The sequence below is a fragment of the Neoarius graeffei genome, chromosome 8 (genome assembly GCF_027579695.1).
Source record: "Neoarius graeffei isolate fNeoGra1 chromosome 8, fNeoGra1.pri, whole genome shotgun sequence".
Taxonomy (NCBI): Eukaryota; Metazoa; Chordata; class Actinopteri; order Siluriformes; family Ariidae; genus Neoarius; species Neoarius graeffei.
The window spans coordinates 44,005,478-44,017,826 of record NC_083576.1 but is presented as its reverse complement, the minus strand read 5'-3'; positions in this window follow the sequence as shown (position 1 = coordinate 44,017,826).

Sequence of the window (12,349 nt, the reverse complement as noted above, 5' to 3'; positions counted from 1 at the left end):
TCTGAATAAAATATGAAATTCTGAAACGTCCACATCATTGCATTCCATTTTTATTTACAATTTGTACTTTGTCCCAACTTTTTTGGAATCGGGGATGTATATGACAATTTTGTTCATCTTGGGGCATCTCACACCCCTACCTAATTTGAAATGGATAGATGAAACTATATACCAGGCAGAAGTCTCAATGTCATGTGGGGGCACTATGGATTCCCCAAGGCACACTCGGGGCCAAGCCTCTCTCCCTGAGTAGTGGTGGCTAGGACTGATGTGTGTACCAAATTTCATGATTTAGAGATTTTAGGCAATGGAATCATTCCTGTCCATGTTCAAATGGTGGCACTATACCAGATGATCACTTTGGGCATGTGGATAACATCAGAACCATCATATCCTATAACTTGTGAAATTTGAGCCATATTACACAATGCATTGTGAAATTATGAGACATGTCCTGTGTGTGTGGTGTAATGCATAAATTGATTGGTTCAGCATTTCAACATCATGCAAGATATCCCAAATCCCATTGCAATTTAAACTCAACAAAATATTGACATCATGTTTACCAACTATGGCACAAATCCAACAAACTGCCTAGGAGGAGTACATCAAAATGTAACCCATGTTTAGGCAATGGAGTCATTACTGTCTATGTCCAAATGGTGGCAGTATACCAGAGGGTCAATTTGGGTAGGTGGAAATGATCAGAAGCATGATATCCTATAACCTGTGAAGTTTGAGCCATATCAGGCAATGCATGGTGAATTTATGACACACTACTTGTTTGAGTGGCATAACATATAAATTTATTGGTTCGCCATTTCAACATTTTGCAAGATATTGCAAACATATTTACAATTTAAAATCAGCAACATCTTGACATCCCATATACCAAATATGGCAGGAATGCAACAAACTGCCTAGGAGGAGTACGTTAAAATGTAACATGTGTCAAAACATACAAAACCAAAAATAACTCACTTCCTCTTGAGGATGGCGAATGTATAGTATATTGCAATTTTGTTTGTCTTGGGGCACCCAACACACCTACCAAATTTGACATTGATTGGTGAAACTCTATTCCAGGCAGGAGTCTCAATGACATTTGGGGGCACTACAGAGTCCCCTGGACACACCTGGGGTCAAGCCCCTATCGCTGACTAGTGGTGCACATGACTGATATGTTTACCAAATGTCATGAGTTTTCACCCATGGGAACCACCTCAAAAATGGCATAATCTCATATCATCTCTAGCTGCTTTATCCTGTTCTACAGGGTCGCAGGCAAGCTGGAGCCTATCCCAGCTGACTATGAGCAAAAGGCGGGGTACACCCTGGACAAGTCGCCAGGTCATCACAGGGCAATAATGATAATGATAATAATAATAAATATAGGGTGGCATGGTGGTGTAGTCATTAGCACTGTCGCCTCACAGCAAGAAGGTCCTGGGTTCGAGCCCAGCGGCCGACAAGGGCCTTTCTGTGTGGAGTTTGCATGCTCTCCCCCTGTCCATGTGGGCTTCCTCTGGGTGCTCCGGTTTCCCCCACAGTCCAAAGGCATGCAGGTTAGGTTAATTGGTGTCTCTAAATTGACCGTAGGTGTGAGTGTGAATGGTTGTCTGTGTCTATGTGTCAGCCCCGTGATGACCAGGTGACTTGTCCAGGGTGTACCCCACCTCTTGCCCATAGTTAGCTGGGATAGGCTCCAGCTTGCCTGTGACCCTATAGGACAGGATAAGTGGCTACAGATAATGGATGGATGGATGGATAATAAATATAGCCGCAAGCAGTGATGAGGGGCCCACGCACCTCTGGTTTCATGACCCATCACATATTTTCATTGTATAATGCACACGCATTTGAGATGTGAGACAAAAGCCTGGGTATCTGAGGTGTGTGCCACCAGTATGAGTTTTTCAGCAATGGAATCATTACTGTACAGATCCCAATTGTGGTGCAATATCAAAGGATCACTTTGGGCATGTGGAAATCGTCAGAACCATTATATCCTATAATCTGTGACATTTGAGCCATATCAGGCAATGCATAGTGAATTTATGACACTCTTCCTGTTTGCATGGCGCAACATGTAATTTTATTGGTTCACCATTTCAACATCTTGCAAAATATTGCAAATCCCTTAGGAATTCAAAGTCAGCAACATCTTGACATCATGTATACCAAATATGGCAGGAATCCAACAAACTGCCTTGGAGGAATACATCAAAATGTAGCACGTTTCAAAATGCACATAACCAAAAATAACTAATTTCCTGTTGAAGATGGCTAACAGAATGTATAACAATTTTGTTCATCATGGGGCATCCCACAGACCTACCAAATTTGACACAGATAGGTGAAACTATATACCGGGCAGGAGTCTCAATGACATATGGGGGCGCTGTGGAGTCAGTCCCCTGGACACACCTGGGGTCAAGCGCCTATCACTGAGTAGCAGTGTGCATGCCTGATGAGTGTACCAAATTTCATGAGTATACACCCATGGGAACCACTTCCAAAATGGCAAAGTGTTGAAGAAAAAGAAGTAGAAGAAGAATCGGAGGAGAAACAATAGGGACTTGTACCTCCAGTGCAGTGTCCTCTGGTGGACACCAGAGGCCTTGCACCTCCAGTGCTCGGGCTCTAATAAAAATAGCCACAAGCAGCGATGAGGGGCCCTCGCACCTCGGGTTCCGTGACCCGTCACACTTTTTCATCATATAAGTCACACGCATGAGATGTGAGACAAAAGCCTGGGTCTCTGATGTGTGTGCCACCATTGATGAGTTTTTAGGCAATGGAATCAGTATTGTCCAGGATCAAATGGTGCCATTAAACCAGAGGGTCACTTTGGGCATGTGCATATCATCAGAACCATTATATCAGATAAAATTTGAAGTCTGAGCCATATCAGGCAATGCATAGTGAATTTGTGACACACTTCCTGTTTGCGTGGTGCAACATATAAATTTATTGGTTCACCATTTCATCATCTTGCAAGATATTGCAAATCCCTTCACAAGTTAAAATCAGGAACATCTTGACATCACGTATACCAAATATGCCATGAATCCAACAAACCTCCGAGGAGGAATACATTAAAAAGTAATGTGTCAAAATGCACAAAACCAAAAATATCTTACTTCCGGTTGAGTTTGGCTGATGCAATGCATAATGCACTTTTGTTTGTCTCGGGGCACCCCACACACCTACCAAATTTGACACAGATAGGTGAAACTATACACCAGGGAGGAGTCTCAATGACATATGGGGGCGCTATGGAGTCCCCTGGAAACACCTAGTGCCACGCCTCTATCCATGAGTAGTGGTGGCCAAGATTGATATGTGTACCAAATTTCATTTTAAATATTTTGGCAATGGAGTCATTACTGTCCAGGTCCAAATGGTGGTGCTATACCAGAGGGTCACTTTGGGCATGTGGCTTTCATCAGAACCATGATATCCTATAACCTGTGAAGTTTGAGCCATATCAGGCAATGCATGGTGAATTTATGACACACTTCCTGTTTGCATGGCGTAAAGTATCAATTTATTGGTTCGCCATTTCAACATCTTACCAGATATCATAAATCCCTCACAACTTAAAATCAACAACATCTTGACATCAGGCATACCAAATATGGCATGAATTCAACAAACAGCTTAAGGAGAACGTCAGAATGTAACACATTTTGGTAATGGAGTCATTACTGTCCATGTCCAAATGGTGGTGCTATACCAGAGGGTGATGTTGGGCATTTGGATGTCTTCAGAACCGTGATATCCTATAACCTGTGAAGTTTGAGCCATATCAGGCAAAGCATGGTGAATTTGTGACACACTTCCTGTTTGCATGGCGTATCATATAAATTTATTGGTTCACCATTTCAACATCTTGTGAGATATCACAAACACCTTCACAATTTAACATCAGTAACATCTTGACATGACGTCGACCAAATATGGCATGAATCCAACAAACCCCCTAGGAGGAGTATGTTAAAATGTAACACGTCAAAATGCACAAAACCAAAAATATCTCACCTCCTTTTCAGTATGATTGATGCAATGTATATTGCAATTTTGTTCGTCTCGGGGCACTCCACACACCTACCAAATTTAACATGAAGAGATGAAACTATATACCGGGGAGGTGTCTCAATGCATATGGGGGCACTACGGAGTCCCCCGGAGACAGCTGGGGTCAAGCCCCTATTTCTGTATAGTGGTCCACATGACTGATGGGTCTACCAAATTTCATGAGTTTTCGCCCATGGGAAAACTCAAAATGGCCTCCAAAATGGCAAAGTGTTGAAGAAAAATAAAATAATAATAAGAAGAAGAAGAAGGAGAAGAAAAAGAAATGTAGCCATTAGAGGTGATAAAGGGACCTCACACATGAGAACATGCTGAAAAAAAAGAGGGCATTGCACCTGGGGCCAAGCCTCTATCCCTGAGTTGCAGTGGCCAGGACTGATGTGTGTACTAAATTTCATTAGAGTTTTTCGGCAATGGAATCATGACTGTCCAGGTCCAAATGTGATGCTATGCAAGAGGCTCACTTTGGGAATGGGGATATCATCAGAATCCTGATGTCTTATAACCTGTGAGGTTTTAGCTCTATCAGGCAATGCATGGTGAATTTATAACACACTTCCTGGTTGCATGGCAAAACATACAAATTTATTGGTTCGCCATTTCAACATCATGCAAGATATCACAAATCCTATCACAAGTCAGTTGACTAAAACAATGTGCATTTCAGTTTTGTTCATCTTGGGGCACCCCACACACCTACAGTCAAGCCGGAAAGTCTGCACACCTCTTTCACCCTCTCCACGTTTTATTACATTACAGACTTATTCTACAATAGACCCCTTCGCAGTAAACGTCATTCATACGTAAGAGGAAATTGCGCGTGCAGCCTGGACCCAAAAAAGACTCAGCGATGGTAGAGACAAGAAGAAATATTTGGAAGAAATGCCTAGTTGTTGTGTTGTCGGGTGTCAGAATCGTAGCAGTGATGGGGTTAAAATGTACAGAATTCCAGCAGGATCTCACCCATTCCAAAAAAATCGCCGACGTCTATGGCTACAAGCCATCAAACGTGTAGACTGGGATCAAAGCACCATCAAAAATGCGCGGGTTTGCAGCGCCCACTTCATCACAGGTAAGATCAGGCTATTTATTAAATCTTTCTTTTTTATTCTTTCTAGTCTTCATTTATTGATGTAGCAAAATACAACCCCAATTCCAAAAAAGTTGGGACAAAGTACAAATTGTAAATAAAAACGGAATGCAATGATGTGGAAGTTTCAAAATTCCATATTTTATTCAGAATAGAACATAGATGACATATCAAATGTTTAAACTGAGAAAATGTATCATTTAAAGAGAAAAATTAGGTGATCTTAAATTTCATGACAACAACACATCTCAAAAAAGTTGGGACAAGGCCATGTTTACCACTGTGAGACATCCCCTTTTCTCTTTACAACAGTCTGTAAACGTCTGGGGACTGAGGAGACAAGTTGCTCAAGTTTAGGGATAGGAATGTTAACCCATTCTTGTCTCATGTAGGATTCTAGTTGCTCAACTGTCTTAGGTCTTTTTTGTCGTATCTTCCGTTTTATGATGCGCCAAATGTTTTCTATGGGTGAAAGATCTGGACTGCAGGCTGGCCAGTTCAGTACCCGACTTCTACGCAGTCATGATGCTGTAATTGATGCAGTATGTGGTTTGGCATTGTCATGTTGGAAAATGCAAGGTCTTCCCTGAAAGAGATGTCATCTGGATGGGAGCATATGTTGCTCTAGAACCTGGATATACCTTTCAGCATTGATGGTGTCTTTCCAGATGTGTAAGCTGCCCATGCCACACGCACTAATGCAACCCCATACCATCAGAGATGCAGGCTTCTGAACTGAGCGCTGACAACAACTTGGGTTGTCCTTCTCCTCTTTAGTCCGAATGAGACGGTGTCCCTGAGTTCCATAAAGAACTTCAAATTTTGATTAATCTGACCACAGAACAGTTTTCCACTTTGCCACAGTCCATTTTAAATGAGCCTTGGCCCAGAGAAGACGTCTGCGCTTCTGGATCATGTTTAGATACGGCTTCTTCTTTGAACTATAAAGTTTTAGCTGGCAATGGCGGATGGCACGGTGAATTGTGTTCACAGATAATGTTCTCTGGAAATATTCCTGAGCCCATTTTGTGATTTCCAATACAGAAGCATGCCTGTATGTGATGCAGTGACGTCTAAGGGCCCGAAGATCACGGGCACCCAATATGGTTTTCCGGCCTTGACCCTTACGCACAGAGATTCTTCCAGATTCTCTGAATCTTTTGATGATATTATGCACTGTAGATGATGATATGTTCAAACTCTTTGCAATTTTACACTGTCGAACTCCTTTCTGATATCGCTCCATTATTTGTCGGCGCAGAATTAGGGGGATTGGTGATCCTCTTCCCATCTTTACTTCTGAGAGCCGCTGTCACTCCAAGATGCTTTTTTATACCCAGTCATGTTAATGACCTATTGCCAATTGACCTAATGAGTTGCAATTTGGTCCTCCAGCTGTTCCTTTTTTGTACCTTTAACTTTTCCAGCCTCTTATTGCCCTGTCCCAACTTTTTTGAGATGTGTTGCCGTCATGAAATTTCAAATGAGCCAATATTTGGCATGAAATTTCAAAATGTCTCACTTTCGACATTTGATATGTTGTCTATGTTCTATTGTGAATACAATATCAGTTTTTGAGATTTGTAAATAATTGCATTCCGTTTTTATTTACAATTTGTACTTTGTCCCAACTTTTTTGGAATTGGGGTTGTACTTTGGTAACGTTTGTCTGATTAGCTGGGTCATAGTTACACAATGTAATGAATATTGTTAGCATGTTAACTTAGCTTTGCATGCAATTTTGTTTGTAGGAGAGGTCTCGCTTGACTCAAGCAGTCCAGATTTTGTGCCATCATTATTTGTGTATGCCGAAAATCACAATTTTAAAGCAAGGATGGAAAGGTAAAATTGTGTGCCCTCACTCTAAATGCCAACTTACGTCGACTGCTCTAACCTAGCTCCCGCTCCGTTCAGTTTCATTTCTGCTCTCTGCCTCTCGCTTTTTACGCAGCTCTGATTTTTCTTAGCTGCACTCTTTACACTATCATTCCTTTCATGCCATTACCTCCTGCAAATTGCTGTTTAGTGTTGGTATTTGCTGTTGTAGCTAAAGCCACATTGCCATCACATCACTGGCATAATTTGATTAAAACAAAATGAATATGAATGTCCCATTGTTAATCAAGTTGTAGTCTCGCTGTAACCAGAATGTTGATGGCAGGCTACTTTTGTAAATAGTTTTTTTTTTTTTTTTTGAGTTTGACATTTTTTGTAAATAGTATGACTGCCTTCAGGGCCCTGTACTACGAACGGAGGTTAACCTACCCAGAAGTAACCCAGGGTTCCCCCGCTAAACCGGGGTTGACAAAACCTGGTTATCTTGTTTGGGGTTAAACGGTACTACAACGCCAGTTATGAAGTTGATTTGTTGAACCTGGTTTAACTTAATCAGGGTTAATGCGCGTTCACGTTAAAGGGAAGGTTATCAGCGCAAATCACCACTGTTCACAATGGCACGGTCGCCGTACTTCACGGAGGAAGAATGCGCTGTCATAATGCAAAGCTACGAGGAGTTCAAAACAACATTAAGAGCAAAATCTAACACAGCGGCTGCCAGTAAGGAGCGGCAAGCATGTTGGCAACGAATTGCCGATCGGGTAAATGCGCAAGTACATTCTCCCTTCTACATGTTCCAGAACAGAAGTATAGGATGAGAGAAAGCTTCATGATCAATCACAAGTCACAGAAAATGGTCCTTCGACGTGGCCCCAGTCATATATAGCTTGTTTAATGTCCGAAAAATCCTGAATAAAATTTGGTATGGTAAATTCATGGAGTAGCCTACTTAAGCTGATACGTGCACAGAGTCACATGAATTAGGATGACTGACTGTTCAGTCCCTTTGACTAAGTTGGTGTATGTCCTGTGAACATTTCAGAGGCAACAGCAGTGCCAAACGCACCTGGCAACAGGTGAAAATGAAATATAAAAACATCATTCATAATGGTGTGTGGGGCGGCACGGTGGTGTAGTGGTTAGCGCTGTCGCCTCACAGCAAGAAGGTCCTGGGTTCGAGCCCCGGGGCCGGCAAGGGCCTTTCTGTGTGGAGTTTGCATGTTCTCCCCGTGTCCGCGTGGGTTTCCTCCGGGTGCTCCGGTTTCCCCCACAGTCCAAAGACATGCAGGTTAGGTTAACTGGTGACTCTAAATTGACCGTAGGTGTGAATGTGAATGGTTGTCTGTGTCTATGTGTCAGCCCTGTGATGACCTGGCGACTTGTCCAGGGTGTACCCCGCCTTTCGCCCGTAGTCAGCTGGGATAGGCTCCAGCTTGCCTGCGACCCTGTAGAAGGATAAAGCGGCTACAGATAATGAGATGAGATGAGATGAGATAATGGTGTGTGTGTGCGCGTGCAAGCAAGCATTCATTTGCCTTTTATTTATTCAAGTTTTATCTGTTTGCCTAATAGTTCAAATTGTTTTGTATATAGTTTATAATGTTGTGTGATATTAATGATAATATTGTGGGGAAACTACTTTGCACGGACGTTCATTTAATTTATTCTATCGTCATTTTGTTTGTTCTATTTTTGTGTATTTTATTTATTTATCTGTTTGTCTAGTTGTATCTGTTTTTCTAATAATAATATATTTTTTGCATTAATAGTTTGTTTTTTCCTATTAAAATGATCTTGTGTTCTTGTTATAACTTTATCTATTTATCTGACTGTTTAGTTGTATCTATTTTTGTTACAATTTCAATATTTTTAATATAGAAAGTTTTTTTTCTATTAAAATGTTCTTGTGTGATAACTAGTTATTGTGTTATATTTATTGTAGTTGTATCTATTTTGTATCTCAGACTTAAATATTTTTGTAAAACAAGTGTTTTTTTATAAAATATTCTTGCGTTCTTGGTAACTATGTTCTTGAGTGGGTTCTTTTTTTTTTTTTTTTACAGAAAAGCCGTTCTGCATGGACATTCATTGAAGCCCTCATTGTTTTTTAATGGTTATTTATGAGCATTTAGGGGTTACAATAATGTAAGTCTAGGTTGCTTTATATAAAAGGTATGTCCAGAAATATTGATGTCACTGTCTAAGCAGAGGGATCTGGCTTCTTTAGACGCTGTCTTCTTAAAACTGAATAAATATTTAAAAAGAGCCAAATGAGCCAGTCTTTTGAACGGCTCTTTTCAAAGAACGGATCACAAAGATGCGGATCCCATCAAAGAGCCATAAATCCCATCTCTAATCTGCGCTCCGATATCGCACGGGTCATCCAGGTACGCTGGCATTGTCTCTAGAGGAAATGTCGGTGGAGAGGTGGTGTTTAAAAAGGGTGTGGTTAATCGGAAACCTCGGGTTAACCAAGAACATAACCTGAGACGAGCAGGTTTGAGATGCAGCGTAAGTTGCCATGGCAGCATACCTCGGTTTGAACATAGCCAACTTTCGTAGTATGGGTTAATCGGGAAGTTACGCTGCACGTGATCAAGTTACTCTCGAAGTTACCCTGGTAAGCCAGAAAACCCGCTTCGTAGTACAGGGCCCAGGTATCAGAGGAAAACTTACTCACATCGTCCGTCCACTCTTTAATTAAATACGGATCTGGTAGGCGATGTCCACTTGTTAGAGTTAACTTATTTATGTAGCATTCTCGATCTTGTAACGACAATTGTTTTGCATAATCTGACAGCTCATAATGCCGGTCTATGGGCAGCGCCGTTGTTTCTGAGACCAGGCTGCGCGCGCATCCTGGCAACGGTCGGTTTGTTTACAAACATGCGAAGGGGTCTATAGATTGAGTTCCTTTTTTGTCACAAAATTCTACAACCCCGATTCCAAAAAAGTTGGGACAAAGTACAAATTGTAAATAAAAACGGAATGCAATGATGTGGAAGTTTCAAAATTCCATATTTTATTCAGAATAGAACATAGATGACATATCAAATGTTTAAACTGAGAAAATGTATCATTTAAAGAGAAAAATTAGGTGATTTTAAATTTCATGACAACAACACATCTCAAAAAAGTTGGGACAAGGCCAACTGTGCTAACCACTACACCACCATGCCACCCTACTACACTGGAGTGGTTTTAAACCAAGAAGGTGAATGTATTAGAACAGTCCAGTCAATGTCCAGACCTCAATCCAATTGAGAATATGTGGCAAGAATTGAAAATTACTGTTCACCAACACTCTCCATTGAATCTGACAGAACTTGAGCAATTTTGCTGAGAACCGTAGACAAAAATATCAGGTTTCAGATGTGCAAACCTAATATAGATTATCCCATAAGACTTTCCACCCAAAAGTGGTTCTAAAAGGACTGACTTATGAGAGGTGAATACTTATGCAACCAACAAATGATCTTCTTTGTTCTTCATTTATTTAAACTTTGTGTCACAATAAAATATCTTTTGAACTTTTGCATCTTTGAAATATTTTGTAAATTACTGTAAATGGTAAAAATCTGACTGAGGTCAATTTTAATTCTAGGCTGGAACACTACAAAATGTGGAAGAGTTAAAGGGGTGAGCCACTGATATAACAATAAAAACACTGGCCAGGGATGAATAACCACTGGGCTTACTTGGCATGTGTACAAGATCTCCATGAAGGGGGCCCTCAACAAGCACAGATTTGAAGTGAATTAAGCCATTACCCTATCACACAATACATAGAAAATGAACAAATTAAGCCACAGAATCTGAAATAAATTCATAAATGTTATTGGTTTGTGGGTCTAAAGTTGCAAGTACAGTGGTGCTTGAAAGTTTGTGAACCCTTTAGAATTTTCTATATTTCTGCATAAATATGACCTAAAACATCATCAGATTTTCACACAAGTCCTAAAAGTTGATAAAGAGAACCCAGTTAAACAAATGAGACAAAAATATTATACTTGGTCATTTATTTATTGAGGAAAATGAGCCAATATTACATATCTGTGAGTGGCAAAAGTATGTGAACCTCTAGGATTAGCAGTTAATTTGAAGGTGAAATTAGAGTCAGGTGTTTTCAATCAATGGGATGACAATCAGGTGTGAGTGGGCACCCTGTTTTATTTAAAGAACAGGGATCTATCAAAGTCTGATCTTCACAACACATGTTTGTGGAAGTGTATCATGGCACGAACAAAGGAGATTTCTGAGGACCTCAGAAAAAGCGTTGTTGATGCTCATCAGGCTGGAAAAGGTTACAAAACCATCTTTAAAGAGTTTGGACTCCACCAATCCACAGTCAGACAGATTGTGTACAAATGGAGGAAATTCAAGACCATTGTTACCCTCCCCAGGAGTGGTTGACCAACAAAGATCACTCCAAGAACAAGGCGTGTAATAGTCAGCGAGGTCACAAAGGACCCCAGGGTAACTTCTAAGCAACTGAAGGCCTCTCTCACATTGGCTAATGTTAATGTTCATGAGTCCACCATCAGTAGAACACTGAACAACAATGGTGTGCATGGCAGGGTTGCAAGGAGAAAGCCACTGCTCTCCAAAAAGAACATTGCTGCTCGTCTGCAGTTTGCTAAAGATCATGTGGACAAGCCAGAAGGCTATTGGAGAAATGTTTTGTGGTTGAATGAGACCAAAATAGAACTTTTTGGCTTAAATGATAAGCGCTATGTTTGGAGAAAGGAAAACACTGCATTCCAGCATAAGAACCTTATCCCATCTGTGAAACATGGTGGTGGTAGTATCATGGTTTGGGCCTGTTTTGCTGCATCTGGGCCAGGATGGCTTGCCATCATTGATGGAACAATGTATTCTGAATTATACCAGCGAATTCTAAAGGAAAATATCAGGACATCTGTCCATGAACCGAATCTCAAGAGAAGGTGGGTCATGCAGCAAGACAACGACCCTCAGCACACAAGTCGTTCTACCAAAGAATGGTTAAAGAAGAATAAAGTTAATGTTTTGGAATGGCCAAGTCAAAGTCCTGACCTTAATCCAATGGAAATGTTGTGGAAGGACCTGAAGCAAGCAGTTCATGTGAGGAAACCCAGCAACATCCCAGAGTTGAAGCTGTTCTGTATGGAGGAATGGGCTAAAATTCCTCCAAGCCAGTGTGCAGGACTGATCAACAGTTACCGGAAACATTTAGTTGCAGTTATTGCTGCACAAGGGGGTCACACCAGATACTGAAAGCAAAGGTTCATATACTTTTGCCACTCACAGTTATGTAATATTGGGTCATTTTCCTCAATAAATAAA